Source organism: Mercenaria mercenaria, chromosome 10, assembly GCF_021730395.1.
Source record: "Mercenaria mercenaria strain notata chromosome 10, MADL_Memer_1, whole genome shotgun sequence".
Taxonomy (NCBI): Eukaryota; Metazoa; Mollusca; class Bivalvia; order Venerida; family Veneridae; genus Mercenaria; species Mercenaria mercenaria.
Window position 1 is genome coordinate 21965465 of NC_069370.1, and position 26379 is coordinate 21991843.

Consider the following 26379-nt stretch of genomic DNA (forward strand, 5'->3'; position numbering starts at 1 on the left):
TCGTTTCCGTAGCAGTGTAACTTAACGGGGAATAGAAAACGAGTATGTAATAATATTATTAATTGCCATTTCAATTTGTGAATTGTAGATGCACCTACAATCGAATTCAACATATCTGGTTCAGAAGTACAATTTTAACACGGAGAACAGACACACAAAAAATGCTTAGCAGAAAGCATTCCTGCCTCCAACATTTCAGGGTAGAGCAAACAGATGACGGAAACATAACTATGAAACGTGTCAATTGAAAACAGACTGCGTCATTGTTGTTGAAGCAAATCTTAACCAACAACGAAAGTTTTATTTGCCAAACTCATTATTTAGAAACAAGCGACCAAAAGACCCTGACTGTAAACATTCTTGGATCTTCTTTTTTATTACTTCCATTATATCTTGATCTGTAGAAAAATAATAACTTTCCATATTCATTCAAAACAATCATTAAGCAAAAATCTTAATCTAGAAGAATAAAAACTGGCCAAAATAGAATAAAACTATCCTAGTCTTGTGAAATTAAAAAAAAAGATTGACCTAGTCTAACTGAAATAGAAAGGACTAGCCTAGTACATTTGTACCGTTAAATTTAAATGACTGTCCAAATCCTTTTAAGTGAATTATGACTATTTTTGTATGTAAAAGTTAATTCGATATAGGGCTTCAACATTAACTATTTCCACTTTTGTGTTTTCTAATTCAGAGAAAATGAGGAACGTTACAAAGACTTAGAAAATTTCTGCCACTGGTGATAAATCGTATAATTTGGTTTATTATTGGCTCTTGTTTAGCTGTCCTCTTTGTTGTGGTCACCGAAATGCCTTATTACAAGAAAAAAATTGAGGAACATTGAAGGTAATTATTCTCCCCCCCCCCCACACACTGGGTGAGGCATATTGCTTTTGCCAGCCTGCCGTCAGCCCCGTCCGTCACACTCATTTCTGATCAGTAATTGCAAAAACCATTTGACTTAGAACCTTCAAAGTTTTTCGAATGGCAGGGCTTATAGAGTAGACGACCCCTGTAGTTTCTGTGGTCTCTCCATCAAAGGGCAGGGTCACAGGGGCCTGCATATGGAAAACCATTTCTGATCAATAACTTGAGACCTAACTCGACCGCGAATGTTGAAACTTCATAGAATGACTGGACATGCAGAGGAGATGAACCCTCTTGATTTTGGGTTCACTCTATTAAAGGTAAAGGACACAGAGGCCAGAACATGGAAATCCATTTTCGATCAGTAATTTAAGAACAACTTGACCCAGAATGTTGAAACCTCATAGAATGATTAGACATGTAGAGAACATGATTCTTATTAATTTTTGGGTCACTTGATGAAAGCACAAGGCCACAGGGACCAGAACATGGAAAACTGTTTCCGGTCAATACCTTGAGAACCATTTGACCCAGAACCTTCACGCTTTATAGGATGATAGGACCTGCAGAGTAAATGACCCTTGATTGGTTTTTGGTGTCATTTGAGCAAAGGTCAAGGTACAGTGGCGCCTGCGAGTTTGTTCCCCGAGTTTGCGTGAAAAACGCGAGAAACCGCGTGTTGAAGGCGAAACGTGAAACGTGTTGAAAGGGTTAGAAACGCGTGCATAAACGAAAAATAGTTATTGCACATGCTCAGCGTGCAGCGAAACGCTCCCCGCGCAAATAAATTTTCCCCTGCGCATGCCCAGCGTCCCCAAACCGAGAAGGTTAAATGCGCATGCCAAGCGTGCAAAACCGAGCAGTTTAAATACGCATGCTCAGCGTGCAGTGGATTTAAGTGTTCATCGGCTTACTTTTCTAGTTTGAAAGATATATGATATTTCTTTAAAATTTTTTATTTTAAATTTGAATTTTATCTTTTGACATTCGTAAAGTTTTTTTTTTTTTTTTGTAAACAGTAACCCGAAAGTAGTGAAAGACAGGATATAGTAGAAATTGTCTACGTCATAAAAAGACGGCAGTTTCCACTGCTTATCAAAGCGGCGACCCTGAAATTCTATATCGCCAAGAATTTGGATTCGCATTCCATCATAAGTGTTGAAAATTAAAACTAAAGTTACGCTTGATTTTATTGAGCACTATGTACAGTATGATAAACACAGATATAAAATATAGCTTCAGTGTATCTCACATAATTTCAAGCATTTGAAAGATCGCGCAAATGTAATTACAATCAAATTGACTAACAGTGGTGACTTCCCTTTAATAATTTTACACCATTTGCTGTCAACGAAGGTGTTGTCATCATTTGTTGAAAATGTGAAATATTCATTTGGGTTTTACTATTTTCTGCGGTAGGTACTGTACCTCATTTTACTTTTTAAGTGTATGTATTCCATTTTTCATGATGCTATGCCTTCAAATAGTGATACCAGTGCAGGGGCGTAGATCTATCGTCGCACCACGTAATTTTACGCACACCTATTTCGACGCCATTTTTGTTTTGACCTCGTTCTCGATTAACTTGGGGTTTCCGATGACGTAATTACTCGTTGAAATGACAGAAAACATCATGGTTACTTTACCGATAAAAAAGTTGGAAAGTTCAGGATTTGAAGATTTTTAAATCAACTTACATTTACCCAACATGATTTTTGATGTTTCTACTAAGCAAATTTTCCATCCATTTTAAAAACGTCCCAGTGGAAGCTTAGATTAAAAAATTTTCTGGAAATTTTGTTTTACGTCTGCAGCCGACTTTAGTGCTGTCAAGGTCACATCACTGCCACGTGACATATGTAGTCGCACTTTTTTTTATGCACTGTTTTGGGAAAAGGGGGTACGCATTATAATCAATGCCATCATTACTACACACTTCATTTTTTTCCTTTGTCAAGTAGGCTGTAAACACTGGTTCATCTAAAGTTTTGTATAAAACAAAAATGTGCCAAATTCCTCTGTAAACACTGCAGTCCAAAAAAGAAAGAAAAAAAACATCAGACAGTGTTTATAAAAAAGCAGAGTGATTATTTTTATTTTCATAGCCTCTTATTTTCATGAATGTTAAAATTTTTAAATTTTAATTATATCATTTGGCCTTAATATGATTATCTACTGCACCAGCTTTTGTGTCAATTTTATTGCAGCATCCATGACAGTTATGGTGTACACATTACTTATAGTGATTGCACAAATATTTAACCAATAAAAACTTCGTAACAAGTATCATGTAAGATGCGTCGAAATAGGTGTTTTTAGAAAAAAGTATGGCCGACCACACATTGTTGTTTACCTTTTGATTTCTGGCAGTCACCCTGTTAGAATAAGATGTTATTGGTATGATTCAATGCAAAAAAGGGTTAGTGCACATGCAACACTAATGGAGTCACGTATGTTACTGAATGAAAAAGCGCGGCCAAGTTGCTTGTTATGTGCGTCGAAACTGGTGAGTCTGGGATATATTACTCTAAACAGCTAAAGTGTCAACACTGGTCAAGGGAAGCTGTTTTACAGAACTTCACCCAGTAGAGCACACACAGTAGGCAGATCATATATAAAAAAAAAGTGAAAAATTAAACGCTTTGAAATAATGCACAGGCTAGACACAAAAACCAAATATTTTACTTAAGGCCATATATGTAAAATATTTGGTTATGTGTCTAGCACCTGTGGAAATAATGCATATACGCATGTCTGATAATTTTTAAGCATATAAAAACGAGATCTATATGAAATAACAGAAATGCACGCAATGACTTTTTATTGGCGTAAACAAAATCTGAACGTCTGGATGCTTTATGTAACATGAGCACAGTCAGTATTATAATTATAAATCCCAAAATTGAACATAAACACGCATTGAATGGTCCCTTTTATAAACCTAGGTTAAACAATTTTTACAATCAATGTCTGTGTAAACAAATAGTTGAGAATTAATACGATGGTACGGTAGTGTATTTTAAAGTGGCATTGATTTAAATACCAACTTCCAGTGTGGAATAAACAAAAATGTCTCTTTCAAAGGAATGTATAAGTGAACAATTCGGTAGTGAGTGTGAAGCCAAAGCAACCCAAAGGGGAAAAAAAAAGAAGCAAATTAACTTAAATGATGAATTGAAACTAAACTGAAAAAACAAATGCATGGGTGATACACCCAATAAATATTTTATAAAACTGATTTCTGTTGTTTTTTTTTCAATTAATAAATTTTTAAAGAGTAAAATTACTTGTAGTCAATTTCAGATATTACCATTTTACTCATTCACAATAAAATATGTTGAGTAAATACTCATTGGCCAAAAAATTATCTAGCGCTCTGGTTTAGAAAAAAATCACAGTCAAATCAGCACCTTTAAACACACATCTGGGTTTATTTTTGATTACACCAGCACATAAATTTGTGAAGTTTCAATTTCGAACACTGCGAATTTTGCCTTTGGGGACATGTTTTTCAAAGAACTATACAAGTGACGTACTTTAGGGTTATAATATACCCCAAAAGTAAGTCGACAATTCGTTTCTCTGCCTTTCTTTCAATTCACCGAAGCATTTTGATGTTGACCCGGTACTTTTCCATCATTTATTTTAACAAGCTGCATGCTAATGAAATTGAATGCCCAAATATTGTAAACCAGTCAATCGTGAACCTTCACCTCGGAAAAGAAAGGAAAAAAATTTTTCGACATTATTAGTTGAATAGTTATATTTTGACGTATTTATAGCATTTGAAACTGTTAAAAACCATGGGTATGTGTTTAATACAGATTTGCTTAAATGCAGTTTATTTACAAACACGTCAGGGGCTTTGGCCATATCCTTTCCGCAGCCTTAACGTAATAAAACATATTAGCGTCTGATGACCCTTTCAACGCTTCCCATAGAATCAACATTTATTACACAAAATTAATTTTGAAAATAATTCCTGAAATGTCTAGGTCTGCAGTTCTCAAATAGGGTTTATATCTTAAACCCAAAGGGCAAAACATGTATACAGACACTCTCAGACAACATCAAAAACAACCTTTTGATGATTTGATGAAGTTCTAAAATTATCATGTACCCTTGGTCCGTGACGGACCCATTTGGGATTTGGGGGATCTGAGCTCAACTATCATTTTGTAGATGAAAAGCTGACATGCCATACTAAACCCAGGTAAATTTTAGTTTCAATTTGTTACCATGAGCGTCCAGAGGGTAAACCCCTGCCGTGACCCCTGACTATCTACGAATAAAATAGGTTTTTCGTTTTCAAGCTTAGCTTTTCTACTTTCATTTTCTTTTCTTCTGCAAAAAGCTTAAAATCGAGTGACTCACTTTTTTTGTGTCAAAAACATATAAAATATATATAAAAGCCTGGCGGAGATTGCATAAATATGTGCTGGCGTCCTAAGGTTATGAAAAATTATCTCATTTATTTCCTAGGATCACATCAAATTGGAGTAGCCCGATCTCTACTCTAGACCGAATTCCGGTATTGTATGTTATGGTAAAGGACTTGAATATTAAAACAGCAAGAAAAAATGTAGAACGGCCGTGTAGCTCAGTCAGTAGAGCATCAGAACAGTATTATGAGGCCCCCATTTTTTGAGTCCTGGTCTGGCTGCACATTTTTCTCACCCTTTGACATTTGGCGCCCAGCTTTGGACGGTGATGGTATTACACTGGCTAGTCTCCTATGCCTGTAATTGCTTATATAAAACTTAAGTACCTGCTGAAAAAAAATTTAAGGACAAATTTCAAAATGATGGGGAAAAATGTCACGATATAGACTTGAATATTTAAACAGGGAGAAAGTGTGTAGGCAAAAAGGGTAGCTCATTAGTAGAATATCTGAAAGGTAATCCGAGGCCCTGGGTTCGAATCCCGGGCTGACCCGCACTTATTACTAACCTTGTAACATGTGTTCATAACCATGTTTAAAGTAATTTTCTCTACTAGTTAAATTTGTATGACAAATTTTTCATAGGATTGTCATTACGGGTTGTTTTTGTAAAAATTTCATCTATAACATTAGCTCTTGCTGAGTTTAAAGTATATTTAAATATGTAATTTTTTCTGAAGAAAAGTCTAGTTGAATTAAGAGAAAAAAGTCTCTCAGTGAAAATGAAAAAATCTGTTTTAAAGCCTTACTTGATTACAGGCTGATAAATAAAACTATAACTCAGTGTAAGTTCTGTAACTAAACCCTTTATTGTCATGAGTACATTAGATTTGTTTTGAAATGAATATTAACATTTGGTATTACTAAAAAAATTTTATTATCACTTTGTAGGTTAAATTATATTTGATGCATTTTTTTTTTGTTACAGATGTGTTGCAATTCCACATCTGAGCACTGTAAGGTCTGGCAGCAAAAAAAAAGATATATTCAAATGGATCTTGTGCTGTGTCTCACATCGACATCATACAGAAAAGGGTATAATCATATCTTTGTTACTATTGCTAAACATGCTTTTATTTTACTGTAACTTCACATAAACATTGTCCAGCATACAAGCAAAGTAAAGTATGTTGCAGGGGCAGGACCATTATACATAAGGACAAGGTCACCAAGGTGTTATATTTAGGTTATTTTAAGGGTAAAGTTTTCGACAATCTTTGTTTTTCTGTCATACTTGTTACTATTGCATATATCTTACTGTAACTTCACATAAACATTGTCCACACACAAGCAAAATATGTGCAGGGGCTGGGCCGTATACATAAAGGGCAAAGTCACCAAGGTGTTATACTTGGGTTATTTTTAAGATTAAAGTTTTTCCCGCAAAACCCTGTTTTTGTGTCATATCTTTTTTTAACTATTGCTTTCATCTTACTGTAACTTCAAAATCATTTTCCAGCATAAAGCAAAATATGTGCAAAGGGACTGGACCCATATACTTAAGGTTAAGGTCACCAGGTGTTATACTTTGGTTTTTTTAAGGTTAAATGTTTTGACAGCCTTTCTTTTCCTGTCATATCTTGTTACTGTACTTATATCTTACTGAAATCTTCACATAACATATAGCATAGCACACAGCATACAAACAGCTGTGCCCTTATACCCAAAGTCAAGGTCACCAAGGTTTTTTATACTTAGAATATTTTAAGGTTAAAGGTTTCGGCAACTTTGTATTTTCTGTCATGTATTTGTTACTGTAACTTATATCTTAGTGTAATTTCATATTTAAAATTGTCCACATAAAAAACAAAGACTGTGCATGGGGCTGGGCCCATTATACCCAAGGTCAAGGTCAAAAAGTTGTTAGAGATGGAATTTTTCAATTATTATTTCAAAACTTCGTTTTATATAGACATACTTTAGCTGCTTAAATTAAAAATATTCTTTATTATTATCACCTGCATGTGTAGTTACATTCCTCATAGCTCTGATTGTATTTTTACAGAAATATGCCCCTTTCATTCTTAAAGATTTTTTGCAGTCTTCGCTCTGTGGAATAACTTTACTACAACAAAGAAAAGATTTGAAACTTAAGATGTATCTTTATCATCATCATCTGCATGTGTGGTAACAATCCCCATAACTCTGATTTGTATTTTTGACAAAATTATGCCCCTTTCATACCTTATTTTTTGACAAATTTTTTTTTCTGGGCATAACATTGGTACTTTATAAAAATAATGACTTGAAACTCAAAATATAATCTTTACCATCCCCATCTGCATGTCTGGTAACAATCCAAAATAAATCTTATTTGTGCTCTTGACAGAATATACCCCTTAGTGTATCTTCCTTTTAAAGTAGAGGTCTCTTGTTGAGATATACAGATATATAAATTTACTGTCAGATCGCCGAATAGCGGAGCGTGCTGTCTTACGGACAGCTCTTTTTTAAAATTCATTTAAATGTAATACTTTGTCACAAGCAAGATCTAATTAGGTCAAATTTTGCTCAGTTGAGCGACTAAGGCCCGCTTGGGCCCTTGTTTTCTGAAGTCTTGTTATAAAACTTACTGAATGATTTTCTAGTCAATAGTCGGTAAACAAACAACAGGTACAGTAAACATGTAAATTTTTAACTTCTAAAAAATTCTTACGCGAATTTAGGGCCCCGGGTACACAGGATTCGCGTGTAAAACATTTATTAATGGGATAAATTATCTCCAAATTTTCAGAATCGCTAAAGAACATATATAGCTAAATGGCCAAGCGTTTTGAATAAGATAATAAATTAAAATAAGCAAAATCACTAGAAACGGTCGAATTTTGAAAAACCAACCGCAAATTTCATACGCGCGATCGTAAATATATTTTCTATACAATACGTAAAGTAATTAATATTGATATAATAATTAAACTTAGACTTTGGACTATAAAGTGCAAAAAACAGATGTGAAAAACATCAAAAAATGACAAAATGACAGCACATAGAGTAAAACGGTATCAGTAAAGTACATTCAAAGTTTACGAGTAATAGAATAAGCATATTTATCGATATGACACATTTATGCAGTAGGCGTGGCGTGTAATCTATAAATAACCTGTCTACTGTCAACAATCGGACGTATATAAATGCTAGTTTTAGATGGGGTTTTTAAAGTTTTAAAAAGTTTACTGATAATAAAATAAAGTAGTAGAGTGTGGTCAGTGGCAGTTCATCTTAGGCGTTTCAGGAGTATAAGAAAAGGTACTCGCGACTCTTACCTGGATGACAAAATTTTAAAAAATTAAAATATATATCTCATAATCTATTATTATTTGGCAAATTTTGACACAATTTAGGGGGATATAACATTTAAAAAACATTACAATAAAAAATAAATACTCCACCAAGACCCAGACATGTTCCAAAACTAACACCCGGGCTTGAATTAAGGCATCCTTTTTTTTATTTTCGTATAAATCAATATTTTGGAAAATAATCCAGACACCGACCTGTATCTGGCAACGGGTCTCAAAATTCCAAATCTCACTGGGCCTACGTTTGATTTTTTTGACTGGAAACAGTCATAACTACGCAGCGCAGCGTAAACCAAATAAAAATGATTAAAACAAAACAAAACAATCCATCAATAATCTAAGCTGTGATCTTTCAGTGCAGACCTCGGCAAAACTTTTGCACACTGATCTTAAAAAATGACTTTCAGTGACCATGAACGTGATTTACTGACCAACTTTCTAATTCTTTAGCATCAGTTGCCTAAACATGTGGCTCATATTACTTAGGGGAGCGATTCAGAGTCGTATGAAACCCTGTTTTTGTAAAAAAGATATTTAAATAATTCCCTCCTATAACTGATTCTATTTTCTGGTGTAAGTTTGTATTCTACTTTATTTTTTTTTTCTATACTCATAAACCCGGGCAGGGCAACAAATACAATATTTACGACATTATTGTTCTTTTTACAGGTCATGTAAACGTAACAAAAAGTCATGCGAATGGACAATCAAAATGTTGACACAGATCGGGATTTGAGACTTAAATATTCAGGATATAACTTCATAAAACTGGCGGATAAACCAAACTGCGAAGGTGCTTTCGAATGGCAAGTAAAACAGTTGTGTCTCTTCGAGGAACGATGATACAATATTTAAAGTAGCAAATTTTAAAAGATGCGTTCAAGGGAACAAGAAGAAGTTAACATTTGGCAGTGTGAGAAAGGAAATTTACTTCTGCATGACGGGAACATGATATTTGCATGCATATTTTATCGGAGGGAGCTGCAAAACCACCAACAGGAAACTCTTTTGATATTATGTTGTGATAGACTATTTTGACTGTTTTCGGCCCCCTTTGGGGAGAGGTATTACGATAGTTTTATAAAGAAAATCTGCGATAAAGTCCGGAAATCTCGCTTTGGAGAGAAGAAACTCGATTATGATGTTCCCGCTAAGGGAAAAAAAAAAACTTGCGTCGAACCAGAAGCTGTGTGAAACATCCCCGAGAAGAAAGTCCACTACGTCGGCCCCGCTGCAGTTTTTTAAACCCTCATTTGAAGATAGTATCTTTCCCGAATAAAGGCTTTTGGCTGGACCAGCTACTCTGCCTAACTGTGACCTCATTTTCTCTGTCTCTCCTTCCGGTGGTGCTCAAATTCCGGAATCAGCAACAGCCCAACAAAATAAAAAAATAAAATCATTATTGTCATTAGTTGGATTGAGACAATCAGGGTAGGTAACTATGGACTGATTTCAAATTACCTCCCTTTATTTGAAATTAAAATGGATATATCTCCGTAACCAACGAAGATAATGATTTGAAATTGCATTTATGTCAACAGAGAGACAGACTTGGACAATCACTGAAGATACATATTGGTTGAATTTATGATAAATTACCTCCCTTTATTTTTTATCAAAAAAGAGGACACCTTACATCTTCAAATGAGATTTGTTTGAAACGTTATTTATGTCTTTCATGGTAAGAAATAATCGTATAGGTAACTTTTGATAGAACATTTATCGATATAAATACTTACAATAAATTGTTGTATAGGCTTTTACTCTGTATCTTCTACATGCATATACCAATGCATCATTACCTCCCCTGATTTTAATAGAAATGGATGTTGATAGAACTCATTTGGAATGTCATTATTGTTTTTAGCTCGACTATTCGAAGAATAAGTAGAGCTATCCTACTCATCACGGCGTCGGCGTCGGTGTCGGCGTCGGCGTCGGCGTCACACCCTGGTTAAGTTTTTCGTACCAGTCCACATTTTGACAAAGTCTTTTGAGATAAAGCTTTGAAACTTTCAACACTTGTTTACCATCACCATGTCCAGTTATAGGCAAGAGTACATAACTCTGTCAAGCATTTTGACTGAATTATGGCCCCTTTTGACTTAGAAATCTTGGTTAAGTTTTTCGTACCAGTTCATATTTATGGCAAAGTCTTTGAGATAAAGCTTTGAAACTTTCAACACTTGTTTACCATCACCATGTCCAGTTGTAGGCAAGAGTACATAACTCCATCAAGCATTTTGGTTGAATTATTGCCCCTTTTTGACTTAGAAATCTTGGTTAAGTTTTTCGTACCAGTCTACATTTTAACAAAGTATTTTGAGATAAAGCTTTGAAACTTTCAACTCTTGTTTACCATCACCATGTCCAGTGGTAGGCAAAGTACATAACTCCATCAAGCATTTTGCTGAATTATGGCCCTTCTGACTTAGAAATCTTGGTTAAGTTTTTCGTTACCAGTTTATATTCTGTGTAAAGTGTTTGACATATGGCTTTGAAACTTTTATATCTTGTTCAGTATTATAGTCTCTATCAATAGGCAAGAGTACATAACTCTGTCATCTTTTTTGGCTGAATTATGGCCCTTTTTGAACTTGGAAATTGGTTCTGTTTTCGTATATGTCCATGTTTTGTCAAAACTATTTGAACTGTGGCTTTAAAACTTATAAGACTTGTATATCAACATGATTTCCATTTGTAGGCAAGTGTACATAACTCTGTCAACTATTTTGACTGAATTATGACCCTTTTTGGACTTGGAAATTAGTTAAACTTTTCATACAAGTCAATATTTTGCCTAACATATAACTTAATAACATATTTGCCATCATGGTCACACATTGCAACTTAGTGCAAGACTAATCGAAATCCACAAATACAGGAACATTTTTTGTTTAATCCATTTTTTTCTTTTGTCTGAAAATCTATGGAAATATTTTGACCCCATTCTTCAATCAATTCTTCGAATAGTCGAGCGCGCTGTCATCCGACAGCTCTTGTTAGTTTGCCTGAGGCAACCAGGGTAGATAGTGTGGACTGATTTTATGTCAAATTACCTCCCTTTGTAGCCCGCCCGCTTAGCTCAGTAGGTAAGAGCGTTGGTCTACGGATCTCGGGGTCGCGAGTTCGATCCTCTGGCGGGGCGTATATTCTCCGTGACTATTTGATAAACGATATTGTGTCTGAAATCATTAGTCCTCCACCTCTGATTCATGCGGGGAAGTTGGCAGTTACTTGCGGAGAACAGGTTTGTACTGGTACAGAATCCAGGAATACTGGTTAGGTTAACTGCCCGCCGTTACATGACTGAAATACTGTTGAAAAACGGCGTTAAACCCAAAACAAACAAACAAAAACCTCCCTTTGTTTCAAATTAAAATGGTTGTATCTCAGTAACCAATGAAGACACTGATTTGAAATGTCATTTGTGCCATCAGATGGACTCGAACAATCAGGGTAGATAACTTTTGACTGAATTTATGACAAATTACCTCCCTTTATTATTTGTAAACGAATATATAAGTATGTAAGGAATATCGTGTTAGTAAAACAAATGCAGAATTTGAGCCTAGGACCCTCTATGTCAAAACTTGATCATATCATTTTGAGCAATGGTACTCCGGTGAGCGATACAGGGCCATCATGGCCCTCTGGTTTATTTTTGTAATTGGAAAACGCACCACGTAGAGGTTGCTTATTACGAAAATGATATTTTTGTTTTAAAAGATAATTACTTTAAAATATTTTGTGTTTTTAGGATAGATGATACATTGGTTTTTATCACAGTATGAAGGGGATTTTGTAACACCCTGTCATTTTTCAGCGTAGGGGATTTTGATCAAGGGGATTTTGATTGTCTCCCGTTTAAAACATGTAAAGGTAGCTGTTCCTGTTTTATTTTGCTTCTTACTGTATTTTCTTTCGATATAAATAATATTTTATAGTATCAATAAAGTTGATGTTTCATGTTGAGATTTTAGATATTTATATCGCTTTGTCTGTCCGTTCGACCTTTACTCACATTTTGCTACTGATGCATTTCCAACTTTTAGAAACATCTCTAAACCAATAAAGCGGGACAGCTCTATCTATCACGACATCAATAATCCAGTATCAGCGCTACCAGATGCATTCGTCGATTTCCGTATTAATTGTTGTTGTTGTAGTAACACGGGGAAGGGGGTCGATAATTAACAGCTTTGATCATTTTCTGATGCATTTTCTAGTGGGCGGTTTGCGAAACTTGAATGGAGTTTTAATACAATGTAATATTAAAGTGTCGAAAATTTATATTCTACTTTATCAGTTGTCAAATAAATGTGATATTTAAGAATACGAAAATCAATATGTTATCTAAAATATTTAGAAATCGTTACATTTTATACATCAAACACATAAATTTACGTTCTTTTCAATACATGAAACATCATGTTAAACATATTTCTATGTACAAAAAAAAAGAAATGTTTACACACAAGAAACAGTCTGTAAATAAAATAAATATTCAAGAATATTAATAGGCCATCTAAAGAATTTTAAAAGCGTAACATTCTTTAAAAAAATCTAACACAAATTTACGATGAGTGTAGATCCGTGCAGACTGATCATGATCTGCACTGTTTGCCATTCAGCCAGTAACTTTTTGGTATGCACCTCATTTCATAATTTATGGTACTGTCCAAATTGAAAGATAGACACGTTCAAAATAGAAATTTAGCATGGTAAGGATTAATTTTCTAATATCGTGCTTAAATAGAAATATCATATTTGCGTGACTTGAATAAAGAATGCTGACAAATACTACTACCATAGTATATTTTAACTATAAATACATTAAAAAAAAAGTCAACATTAAATAACAATAACTTAAACAATAGCTCAATTTTAGAATAGTAATTACTTAAGTTTTTTTCATGAAATTTGGGCCAGGATCTTTACTTTGTAAATATTTACGGAACAAATCTATTAACGATTTATGGTATAATCTAAATTCATAGATGGACAAGTATAATATATTGCTGTGAATTCTAAATTTCCTACTGTCATACGATTAATAAGATAAGGGTAAAAATCATAAAAATAACTCCCGAAGGAAAGGGAAAAGACTATAGAAACGACAGAAGAAAGTGAAATATATACATATCAACGCAAAAACCATACAAATACCTAACAGTATCACTTAAGGTAATTGGGGTGACGTATTTTTATGACCCGATTTGAAACAACACTGACCGGATATTGTTTACCCCTAGGCAATATTGTAATCATTCTCATCCATCAGAGGTCGGTCAAAATCCCGAGACGTTCATCCGGGAAACCACGATATACCTCTGGTATGCGAGAATGTATTGTAATACACAGTAAATATCAAAGGGTAGTTTTAAAACATATGTTACAATTAAATTATATCATGCTAAATGTGTGCAATCTTTGGACTAAAAAGAATAATAGATAACGCAATTTGTAAACGAATAATTAAAAAATGTATCAAAATTACGCATTAATTTAAGAATACAGAATAAAATACAGCTTATATAGGCAAATTTATCGGTTTTCCGACAGATCGATGTTGCAAAAAGTTCGTAATGTACAGCCGACATTTCATTGAAACTAAAAATGCACATAGATATCGTTAAGACGAAGTGCATCTTACAAGAACCTGATGTCTGTGTTGAAGAGTACTCGGATTATATTTCCATTTATGTAGCTAATATTTTCTTGTCCAAAAGTACTAAGAACATCTCGGACAGTTTAACTTACATGAGATGCAGAGCAGTACACAAGAACAGTTTCTACGTTGAATGCATTTAAAATTATCTCCATTTTGTACTTATTCTTCCCGGTCCAATGCGTCATTTTCGAAAATGGTAAGTTGAAATCGTGATGAGACAAGTAAATTGCACAAGAATCTTTATTCAATTTAGGTCATATTTGAAACTGTTTCCTTTTTGCCAAAAGCGGAAGAATATTGTTTTTGTGTTGCCCGTCCGGCTGTCAGTCTGGGTGTTTATAATACTGATTGTATTTAAGCTAGAATCGCCACATTTTACATCACGTATTATCCCACTTGACCAGGTAAATGCAGTTTATGCCCTTGATTTGTTTAATAAACATGAAAATAGTATTCAAGTTAAAATCACCATGCAGATGTCATATAAGTGATAATTTAGCATAGTGCAACTACACATTGGTTGATCATGATGTGTGTGCAGGGGCGGGGGTGGTGGGCTCTTTGGCCGAGTGGTTCGTGTCGTTGAAGTCAACAAAATATGCGCGTGCGTTACAATCTGTATGCTATTTCTAGGGTACGCCCCCTCGGAAAGAGATAGATCAAAGAACTATAAAAATTACATACATTTATTTTATAGCTCTTTGGATAGATATATCTCAAGTGGTGCAATCCGACGTACATATCATCTGATTGAGCCTTCTCTTTTGTCACAATATCATCTTTGAAGTCTGTAAATTCTAATGAAATCTCAAAGAAAAATGAAAACTATATAATCGAACCTTCGTTACTGGAGAAATTTCTCGTTCTGCCGCCAAACACGACCAAATACACAGAACTATGAATAGCAATTTAGATGGAAAAGCAAATGGTAAAATTTGCTGTGGCCGAATTATTACGGTTCCCCTCCCATTTTTTTTTTGTATCAATGAAATATACATTACTCTGTATTGCAGAAATAGGTCTACAACTGTTTGAAAATTTTAGGAAATATATAAGTCAGGTATGTAATAGTCTTACTAATACGTTTATATTTTTATTAGCCAGTAAAGCTTTTCGTCTGACGAGAAAATCATCCCCCCACCCGCGTTTTTCTAATGTTTGAACGTAATTTCCGATTTGACAGTAAAACTTGAAAACTTGATAATTATGTTAAACACACTAAAACACATTTTTGTTAAAGTTTAATGAATGACTTTTTCGGACCTCGGGCAATATTTTCCCACTTTTTTACCGGCAAGCGATCCATCAAGTTTCTAATTGCATCAGGTCAGAAATAAATTTCCTTCAAGTTACGAGTTCAGTACAGGAAAATATACCGTTGTACTTTAGACCAGTTAATAGCATAAACTGTGGACCGACGACTTAAATAAGGTGATATTTTATAAAAATTTATCCCTACACGAGAATGAAAAGGGTCCCCATAATACGAACACATAGTCAAAATATATTTGGTCCGTTTTGACATAACTTATCGCAAAATTTTCCATTCTTTCACATAATTTGAATTCCTTTCCCCAAATATATGAGAAAGTGCACCCGCATGAACACTATGGTGTTTAATTACAAAAAAAAAGAGTGTTTTTTTTTGTTTTTTTTTTTAATTGATACATAGACTTAGTGCGTTTATTCTATTAGATGGGTTCGGTTTTAACTGCATGAAGATAGTTTTAAACAGCTGTTCTTCTATTTACCCCAATATTTGCAATATAGAGATATTGCCCGCAGCTATTCGAGACTAAAATGTACTAATTGTGAGACTCTCATTCTGATTAGGTAGATCACAAACAACACGTAACGTTTCGCCAATGGCGGTATTGCACTTTGATCCTCTGACTGGCAGGATGGGATATTGTGTCATCCGGTTTCCATTAATTTTTTAGCGGGAGTAGCATTCTGCGCATGTTTAAATGTGTATAAGTTTTAGTAACTATGATAGTGTATGTACAATTTTGCGAAAAGAACTTATGTTTCTTCTTTTTATTACGATATTTTTTAGAGACATTCCTTATGATAAATTTTCTGATTTTCGTTGAATATTATAGTTGAATAATAAATTACATATTATATAAAGTTACGCATTTCTCCCGTTCTTTTTTTTTTTGATTGATTTTTAGACAGAAGAGAGTTTATAGTACATACTAGGAAGAAAAAATGTATCTAGCTCCCGTATAAAAACTGTATTTTTTCCCCTAATGTGAATAATCTAGCCTGTATTCTGTGACAGAGTTTAGTCTCAGCGTAATTTAAATATTTATAATTATTCAGCCTCAAAAGTTATTTAAAATATTTCATACAAGAATAATTTTGATAACTAGGTATACACTCATCCTTGTAACAGCGGATTAAAAACGCAGCAAAATCCATTAAAAATGTATAAGATCATCACCGAGGCATTTGAAAATATATGGATAATTTCATCTTGTACTTCTTTTTATTATCTGTTCATATACAGTATGTTTCTTTTGATTTCATTTTTGTTGTGCGCTTGTATGTTCAGTATGTGTTTAAAATAATAGAGAAGTTCACTGAAATGGAATTAAAAATGTATTTTAACACTTGTTTAGAACGAAACGATATGACATAAAAAAACAAAACTTTTATATTTGTTCTTAAAGACAAAGTTTTAATCTGTAATTAAGGAAGACCAATTAGTAAATATGTTTTGATTCTATTTAAACTTTGAAATGGAAGCAACAAAAGTTAAAAACATCCACTTGTGGTCATACACAGGCATCATGCAGACGACGCAAGCTGCGCGTGCGCTTTACCATCTCCAATCTACACGCTGCGCATGCGTATAATGCAAAAAAACTCGTCTCCCGCTTTCGCACGCTTACATGGTTTAAAACTAATTTGATTGGTTGCACGATTAACTAAGCGTTTATGAATGGTGCCACGCAAGGGTTTAATCGTGTGCACGGGGAACCAACACGCGGGCGCCACTGTAACAGGGACCTGAACATGGAAAACTCTTTCCCATCAATAACTTGAGAGCCACTTGACCAAGAATGTTAAAACTTCATAGGAAGACTGGACATGCAGAGTAGTTGATCCCTGTTGATTGTTGGGGTCATTCCGTGAAAGGTCATGCTTTGAGAACCGCTAAGCCCAGAATATTGAAACTTCGAGGGATGCTTGGACATGCCAAGTAGATAATCCCTATTGCAGTCAACCATCAGTGTTTCTTTGACCTTCGCTCATGTCCCCTATTTACTTCTTACCTATAACTACTATGCATTTGGGCAGACATGAGCTTTTCTACAAAGGCATCTTCTTGTTTTTGTTGTGTGTTTACAATACTATTATATGATATTATATGATGTGCGTTTTGTTTGTGAAAGTGTTGCTTTTATCAGAATGTTTGGTACCATTTTAAGAACAAAGATATTCAAATGTACATGCATTTTACTTTCCTCTTATTAGGGACTTTAAAGTAGTAGATCCGTAATAACAATCGGCAATATCTATGTACGAAAGTTAGGAAATTCTGCATTCTCCGGAGGTAGTGTAGCTAAACGCGCTCAACTTTCCATAAAAAAAATGCCGAATTCGCCAATTTTGTCAATTCTTGTTACAGGTCCACTACCTTAAGAATGTGTTGCAATACTGTTGACAAATAGTTTGCTTTGCTACATTATTTCAGATAAACTGGAAGCAAATCAAGTGAGAATCAGTACAAACCCAGATAGAGTTAGGTGTGTTAGTTATTTCTTTAATATTCATTGTCAGTTTGAATACTTTTGTGACAGACTTGTTTTTGGAATTTAATTTTACAAATGTTGTCAGAAGTATGAAACCAAAAGTGTAAATGTAAAAATCACATAATTCTAGCCACTTTTCAATTGATTCAAACGCCCATGTTAGTTTTTTATCTGCAAAGCCAAATATACCATGTTTGAATTTAGTGTCCCATAAATAATTCTGAGAGGCATTTGGTGTTTAAGTTGTACCGCTGTCGTAACTTCATTATAGTAAGAGGCGACGACTAATGGAGTCTGAACACTTGGTTATGCTATAATTCTGAGGTTTCAGCTGGTATGAACGTTTTTATTCCATACCTAGGTTTATGTAAATGTTAAAGAGACGTGAACCTATCAGGTGTCGTATAACCTGTACTGATTTGGTGTGCCGTAAAACCCAAATTACATTAAGTCAGATTAATCAGCTTTTTTCACTATCGGCGAAAATATCTCTCTCGGGAAAATAGAACTGAGGGAGAATGCAATTTCTCCGTTGAATTTGTTCATAAAATAAATGAAATATGTTTTCATCGTACAGTAAATGAGAAAAATGGAATGTTCGTAAAATTACTGATAAAAAGGGAATATTAGTTAGATAAAAGAGAATGTTCATGAGATAAATGAGCAAAACGCAGAATTATAGTATGTTCGTAAAATTGTAGAGGAAAACGGAAAACTCGTATAATGAACGAGAGAAAGGAATGTCCATGAAATACATGAGAAAATGGCAACGTAGATGTGTAAAAGGGAAATGTAAATAAGAATAATGGCTACTATGTCGTATTGTTCGTATTAAAAACAGAATTGGCTACCATGTTGTATTGTTCGTAATAAACAACAGAATTTTCTACCACGTCATATTGTTCGCAAAAAACATCAGAATTGGCTACCATATCGTGCGGTTCGTAATAAACAACAGAATAAACAACAGAAGCTGTCACTGTCAATTGGGTAGTAAATATTTACACTGTCACATGCATAATTAAGTAAAAACATACACATGCCTTGCGAGATTTAATAAAATGTGCCGGCTGTCCTAAGGATATTTCATTATTTTGCGCCAGTTTAGAACATTTAACATTTCTTGATTAACATAACCGAGCTTTACTTATTTTTGCCACTGACTTTTATGTCAGATGTTTACTTTGAACAATTTAATGATATATCGTAAATTGTTTTCTGTCTTATGTCAGAGTTATTGCTCTAGTTTGAATTACTGCAGAAATGAAGAAGACAAACTTGAAGATGATGCGCATGGAAATTTCAACGATGGTGCGCACGGGGCTGACGATTCGGAAGTAACATATTCTCAACCAATCAAAAACAAGCCATCATCTAATGCCGATGTAACGTATTCAGAAGTAAATAAAACTGGAAAGTCGAATTCTTCAGCCAGTTGTTCTAAAAAGACTCGGGTATTGTTCAACTTTCGAAATATTTTCTTTTGCTACAGTTGTTTTTCCAAAATGTCGCGTTCTCTCTGACGGTAGTCCGCTTAGCTCAATAGGTAGAGTGCAGATCAGTGGATCTTACTACTCTAAGTTCAATCCCTGGGCTAGGTATTCATTCTCAGGGACGTGTTAAGAATACATCATTCGTCTTTCACCGCTATTTTATGTGGAGAAGTTGGCACACACATAGGAACAAGTACAGAATTCAGGAACACTGGTGTGTGATGTATTGTACCTCAGTATAAAGCTGCAAGATATCCTTTTAATATGTTCATTTATTTACATTATCTAAACGAATTCGAATTAATAATCCAAAATTATTCTGAAATATAAGGATTATATAAAATAAAATTGATACTGCTATATATAATCATACTTTTGATCATGGTAATATTATCATTCAGCAGGATGGACAGCTGCTGTATGCCGACCTTGACTTTGATCCTAATGATGCACCTTTGAAGGGAGCCGCCGCCAAGCGTCGAAACTCTCCTACGGAGTACGTTGCTATCGACTTTGTCAAGACAGCAGCTGAAAAGGCAGAAGAAAGCAAACCAACAGAAGCGGACAATATTTATGCTAATCAGTAAAATGAACGTCAGTCATATATAATTTAATCAAAGACAACCTATGAAAATTGTGTGCACGCGATAATATATGTGCAGAAGATTGCTTAAACTTGTATGTATAAGAAGCAGTTGTCGTCGTAACTCATATACGTGATAGGAATTGTGGTTGATATTTTTATGTTTGAGTATTTGGTTGAGACTTTGCTTATACTTACGCTATTTTCACAAGTTGTACGAAGTTTAGAAATGTTTGAATATTATTTCGTCGATTTCGAAGACTTCTAAATTTATTATTAGCCACACTCAAAAACCACGCGTTCAATTCCAAGCGTAGCATAAAGTTTTCTGTAGAAATTTGTTAGAAGACATACAGTCTATTTTTTTTCCTCCATTTATGAATAATGTGGGAAATTGTCAGTTATTTGCAGATAAGAAGTAAAACATAATCTAGAAACACTGGTCAAGGTTAGTATGAACCTCGGGCGAACAGACAGATGCGAGTGTTAATTTGTGTGACATATCTTTCAATTGGACCACACATACTCCGAACAGCAAAGAATCGTATCTGCTAATAGGTTTTCGAGTTATTTTTAAAAACCACGTTCAGTCTAAATGCTAATTTGACCTTGACCTTTGACCTCTCGATATCTACTGACCACAGACAATACTGTTACGAAGTTTGATGGATATTGGCAGTTTTCAGTAATAAATGGAACAATTTAGTGTAAAGTTTAGTGACTCCCACCTAAAACAAAGCCTAATCATCTTGTAAAGTTAAAACAAAGCATTCTCCAGTTAGTGATGTTTTAAGTCGCGACATCATAGTAACTTTGACCTTTGTCCTACTGATCCCAAAACAATCGGGGCCGTGAACTGAAAGCCGGGCAAACATACAATGATATGCTATTGTTAGTTCCATCGTTCTCCAGTCTTTTTAATTAGAAACCATTTCAATGTCTATGCCATTGTGGTCTTGTTTTTTTTTTTACCTACTACCACAGCCACGCTTTGAAGTGTGACCACTGTATGTGAGGAAGTCCTCTCCTGATTTGAAACTACCTAAATGGCATATTGACAGACGAACGGACAATATGACGTACTCGAACGATCAGTATCCCCAACGTTTCTGATCAGAAAGGCAATATTAATGGATGGACTAACGCTTTCAAACTGCATGGTATATACTTTTATTTTATATCAAGCAATTAACTGAGATGGTTTTTTGGACAAAATAATAATATTTTCTTTCCTGTAGCGGGAAAACAAAATACTATAAAATATCTTAGGTAGCAAGTTTTTGTATGAAAGCTTGTTTTTTAGATTCTCTACAATATTTTGACCGTAATATTTATTTAATTTATGTACATAAAGTATCTATAAATACAATTTAAAGTAATTTTACTGTCATTTCGCCAAATGCAGTATTCATTTTGAGCAGTGTTAAAGTTTCTACAACCAACACTAGAGGGGCTAAAGTGTCCACTTAAAAATGCTTTTGTAACTTCCTCAGATTGTTGGATATATCTTCAAACTTCATAAAGTACTCACTATCAGTGTAAATGAGAAACCGGGAAGTGGAAATCATGAAATCGTGATTTCAGGAAGTGAAAATCGTGAAATATTGAATTAACATATTTGATGCGATTTGAATCTTTTCAATAATTGTAATGAAACTATTACTTGATATAAGATTTTCACTGGAGTTTAAGACTTTACATGTATATCTAATATATGCAGCACGTGTTATGAAAAAGGATCATGAGCATTGACAACAGAAAAGTCAAAATTACCTAAAACATTTTTCCAGGTGCGGTTTATGATATTTGTTAATGGAAAGTACATATAATTCTCCATAGATAATAACCTCCGGCCTCGTCTGTATCTTTACAGAAGAAAAATTCTGAGGCTAATGTATTCAAATTTTAGTATAATTATGCCCCTTCTCTTGCCTAGCAATTATAAGAGAAATGATTAAATAAAATTAAAAAAAGATAATGTATTCAGTAGCAAGACTACCTTTCGATACATGCTCTGTATCATTCCCCTTTTACCAATACCTCACTTGAAAGAAGCGCGGGTGTAATAGCTTGCACGTGTCAGTCACATCGGACCGTCGGTCTGTCTGTCGGTAGAGCAGACGATTTCCGCCCAAAGCCAAAAGAACCACTAGATCCTGAACATTCAAATTTGGTAGCATGATTGGGCTTATAAAGTGGATGACCCTATCGTTTTGGGGATTAATAGTCAAAGTTCAAGGTCAAAGAAGCCAGAAAAATGAAAAAGTTTTCCGAACCACTTGAACCAGAACAATCAAACAGGGTAGCATGATTGGGCTTATGGATTTTTGGGGGTCAATAGGTCACAGTCACAGGGACCCGAACATTGAAACCTATTTCTGCACGGTATCTGAAGTACCTCTTAACCGAGAACATTCAAACTTAATAGAATAATTGGGCTTTTTAAGCAGATGACCTCTATTGCTTTTTTTGGTCAGTAGGTCAAAGGCAATGGTCACAGGGACATGAACATTGAAGGTTATTTCTGCTTACTTGAGAACCACTTGACCTAGAACTTTCACATTTGTTAACATGATTGGACCGCTATTATATTAAGGTACATTCTATAGCCAAAATATCGACATTTTAGTGCTTGTCTTTACAACCATTTTGCGAATTTTTACTGAAGAATTACATAATTTGATGAATGAAATGCCTATTGAAAATGATTTAGCTCTCCTTCGAAGTATATATCTTGAAAAACAAATGCCAACTTGTACCCGAAAATCTGGACAGAAGACAGAAAAAAATATTTTTAGGCGGTCATATTTTTTCAAAATCGACAGCTGCTACATTCAAGCATTATTCTGCCTAAAATTGTGACCAAAACGTACCTAGATAATATATCTACTTCCTGCGAGCAATCAATTTTTAAATAAATTTGATGAAAGTGCCTTTTATAGTCGATAATTTCAGACAATTTTTATTTTATTTTTTTTTCATGCAGACATCATCATTTCACAACTAATTTGAGATAAACATGCGTATCTATGACAAAATCCATAATATCATTTACAATGGCAATACACATAAAAGTCAGATGTGTCAATTTTATTTTAGAAACGGTTGCAGTCACAAGTAATTGACATAATAAAATGTAAATTTTAGCATATTTTTTCACACAAAAATGTGTTAGTGCGTAAAATGTGATCAGGCTGAGACATGGCACCCCAAAAACTTCGCTTCAAGGTATATATGATATATACAACCTTCCATGATATAATGTCAATATTTAACTGATAGGCCACATCATTTCTATGCAAATGTGTTTTTGCGTTATTGACCAGTCGCTAATTTAAGGAGGTATATGTTAGGTATACACGATTGATTTAAGATTTAAAGACCGTGCAGATTTATGTGGATTCTTAAGCATGTATATGTTGAAACAAGAGATCCAAAGTTATTGTAAGGTCAAGGTCTTTGATTAGTGTCAATTTTGTAATGTTTCATGTATATAATCATATCATATCTATAAACCAGTTTTGTGAAAATAATATACAATTATCGACTTTTTCGTAGGTTGATATCAGGATTTATCAACCCGAAAAGAGTTATATTCACCGAGCCGAAGGCGAGGTGAATATAACTTTTTGAGGGTTGATAAATCCTGATATCAACCTATGAAAAAGTCAATAATTGTTTTATTACATGAATAAATGTTTAGTCAGTCTTGTTATTACAATTGTATCTTTAATAAAGAAATAAGGAATAAATTTAGACCAAATCAGGTTGATATTGGTTTTCCAAGCACCTACTTTGATCTATTTTTATTTTCGTACTATTTATAACCCAAGATAAGTTGATATGATATGTACTCATTACTTTTTGAACCGTTTTCAGCCAATCAGAGAAACTATAGAATACAGTCATGTAATAAATGTATTTATTACTTAACTCTATATATAACTCGCTGTACCATAGCTTGTGATATAGGATCGGTCTTCATGCCACACGTGTTTACTATGCTAATATGTCAAAGTTTGAAAATAAAAACTTGAAAATGAATTTGTGCTTGCCAGTGAATAAGTTTATAATATAAAACCTACAGACGCATCCTACACTATATTAGTTACACTGCACGTTGGTGACAGGATACAGGATACATACTGTCCAAGAAATCCAGCTCCGCTCTCGCCTTATATGGATTTTCGAGACAGCGTATATCCGTATCCTGTCACCAGCGAGCAGTGTAACGATTTTATCTTGCCGACTATCTTTTACTTCCATGCTATGTGACACCTCAAAATGGTAGCAACGCATTTTTGTAGTCACAACCAATATTCGTTCGAGTTTTGGTAGCGATATAATGCGTTGCAATGGTACATACGAGGTGTTAACGATGGAATGGAACGTTTTGTTAGGTTTTTCTGCATTAGGGGCTGTGCACATTACGCACATAAGAGAGAGACAAAAGGAGGGAATGTATCCTATAATAATGGTGGGGGATGGGGTTCGGAGTTCCCTTCCCGAAATATAGTTTTCCTGAGAGTGTGAAAGGGGCCTCAAACTATGCATTAACATTGTATTGTTTTGTTGTTTTAATGTGCTAGTGTTGTCGGAGGGATAGTCAACCGAGATTTTTTAAAGCATGAAAATGTTGAATTATGTAAAACGAAATATAACTATGAGAACGGCACGTGAGCCATCCACCTAGATATTTTTAAAACATCCCACATAAACAAAAATGGTGAATCTGTGCGTGTTTTAGGGGTCTTAGATAAATATTTCCGATTTCAAAGATCTTTTCTCTTTAAAGGTGAGGGGTTTCGAGTGTCAACCACAGATTTCTTGGAAAACATGAAATAGTTGAGCTGAAAACACTTGGAGGTCCTAATGTCCGATACACTAACCTTTAGTCGAGTAATGGACATATTCTTAACAAAATATGCCACTGAACCTCAACATAAAAACAGTAACAATTTAGGAGCGTACATTTGTGCATTCAGCAATCCTACACCCCGGGTTGTAAGAAAAGTGTTTCCAGCACCAGGTGAAAATACGAGAAAGTTGTGTCCAGTATACAAAAATATGAGTGCTTGATATTTACTAGACCAACCTCGGTAACTCTCGGTGAATAAATTAATCGGGTACCCTCGGAATTAAATTCACTACGGGGTTGGATTATTTAATAGTATTTCACTATATTAAATAACATTGAAATATCCTAAAGATTTTTTGGTGGATAAAGTGTGCATGTCTACCTTGCATATACTTTTAAAAGTGTTATACAACCCGTCTTATGTGACCTTTTCTCGTGATTCTCCTGAATTTTAATATCAAAAAGTCTATACTTAATTAAGGGCGTTTGTGAAACCTGTCCCAGGGTGATGTGAACGACGCATGAAATAATAGCAGTGGACAGTTGTGCCAAGTTCCTTTAATATCTCTCCATGTATGTCAAAAGTAGAATTGCACTGACCTCTCTTACGTGTGTTGCAATGGTCCTGCTTGTCTGAATCTAGAGCCGTTATATTTTCGAGGTCAAAAGGTCAAATTCGGATGAGCAATTACGTTCTTTGAAACAATATTGTCCATTCGTCACAAAATATTCTTTTTGTAAATAATGAGATTATTATTAGTACCGTTTTGCGTTGGATGTGTACATATCAAACGCTTTTTGGTACTACATTTTTGTAAACTAACAAATTGCGTTGAGTGTAACGCATTTTGGTAATGACTACCAAAACTCGGCAGAATTTTGGTAGAGACTACCAAATTGCGTTGCTACCATTTTGGGTGCAACAATGCTATAATCGAAACATTATGTACATTAACAACTATAATCGAAACATTTTGTAAATTAACAAAGCTACTTACTGTGCGGACTGGAAATTTGAATCCTGGGCTGTAATCATTTGTTTGATCATGTTTTGTTTATAGTTGAATAACACCAGTCATAAAATGCACAATGAACTGTATTTTGTGTATAACAAAACAGCTAATGCTGGTCCTTTCAGGGACCATCATTCTGGAAGCCATTAGGGTATCTAACCAGATCAAGACAGGAACCAAGATCTTATGGTGATACAAGTTGTGTTCAAGTTTGGTTAAAATAAAATCATAAATGAAGCTGCTATTGTGCAGACAAGGTCAAAATAGCTAATTTTAACCCTTTCAGGGGCCATAACGCTGGAACCCATAATGGGATCTGGCCGTTTCAAGAAAGGAACCAAGATCGTATGATGATACAAATTGTATGCAAGTTTGGCTAAAACAAAC

At 34.5% G+C, this 26379-nt stretch overlaps 1 long non-coding RNA gene across 1 annotated transcript; it reads left to right on the forward strand.

The window, feature by feature from the left end:
• The first annotated feature begins 708 nt into the window (after positions 1 to 708).
• LOC128559828 (uncharacterized) lies at positions 709 to 22049 on the forward strand. Its single transcript, XR_008372663.1, has 4 exons — positions 709 to 849; positions 17988 to 18039; positions 19307 to 19499; positions 19940 to 22049. It is a non-coding gene; the product is annotated as an uncharacterized LOC128559828 (long non-coding RNA).
• The last annotated feature ends 4330 nt before the right edge of the window (positions 22050 to 26379 follow it).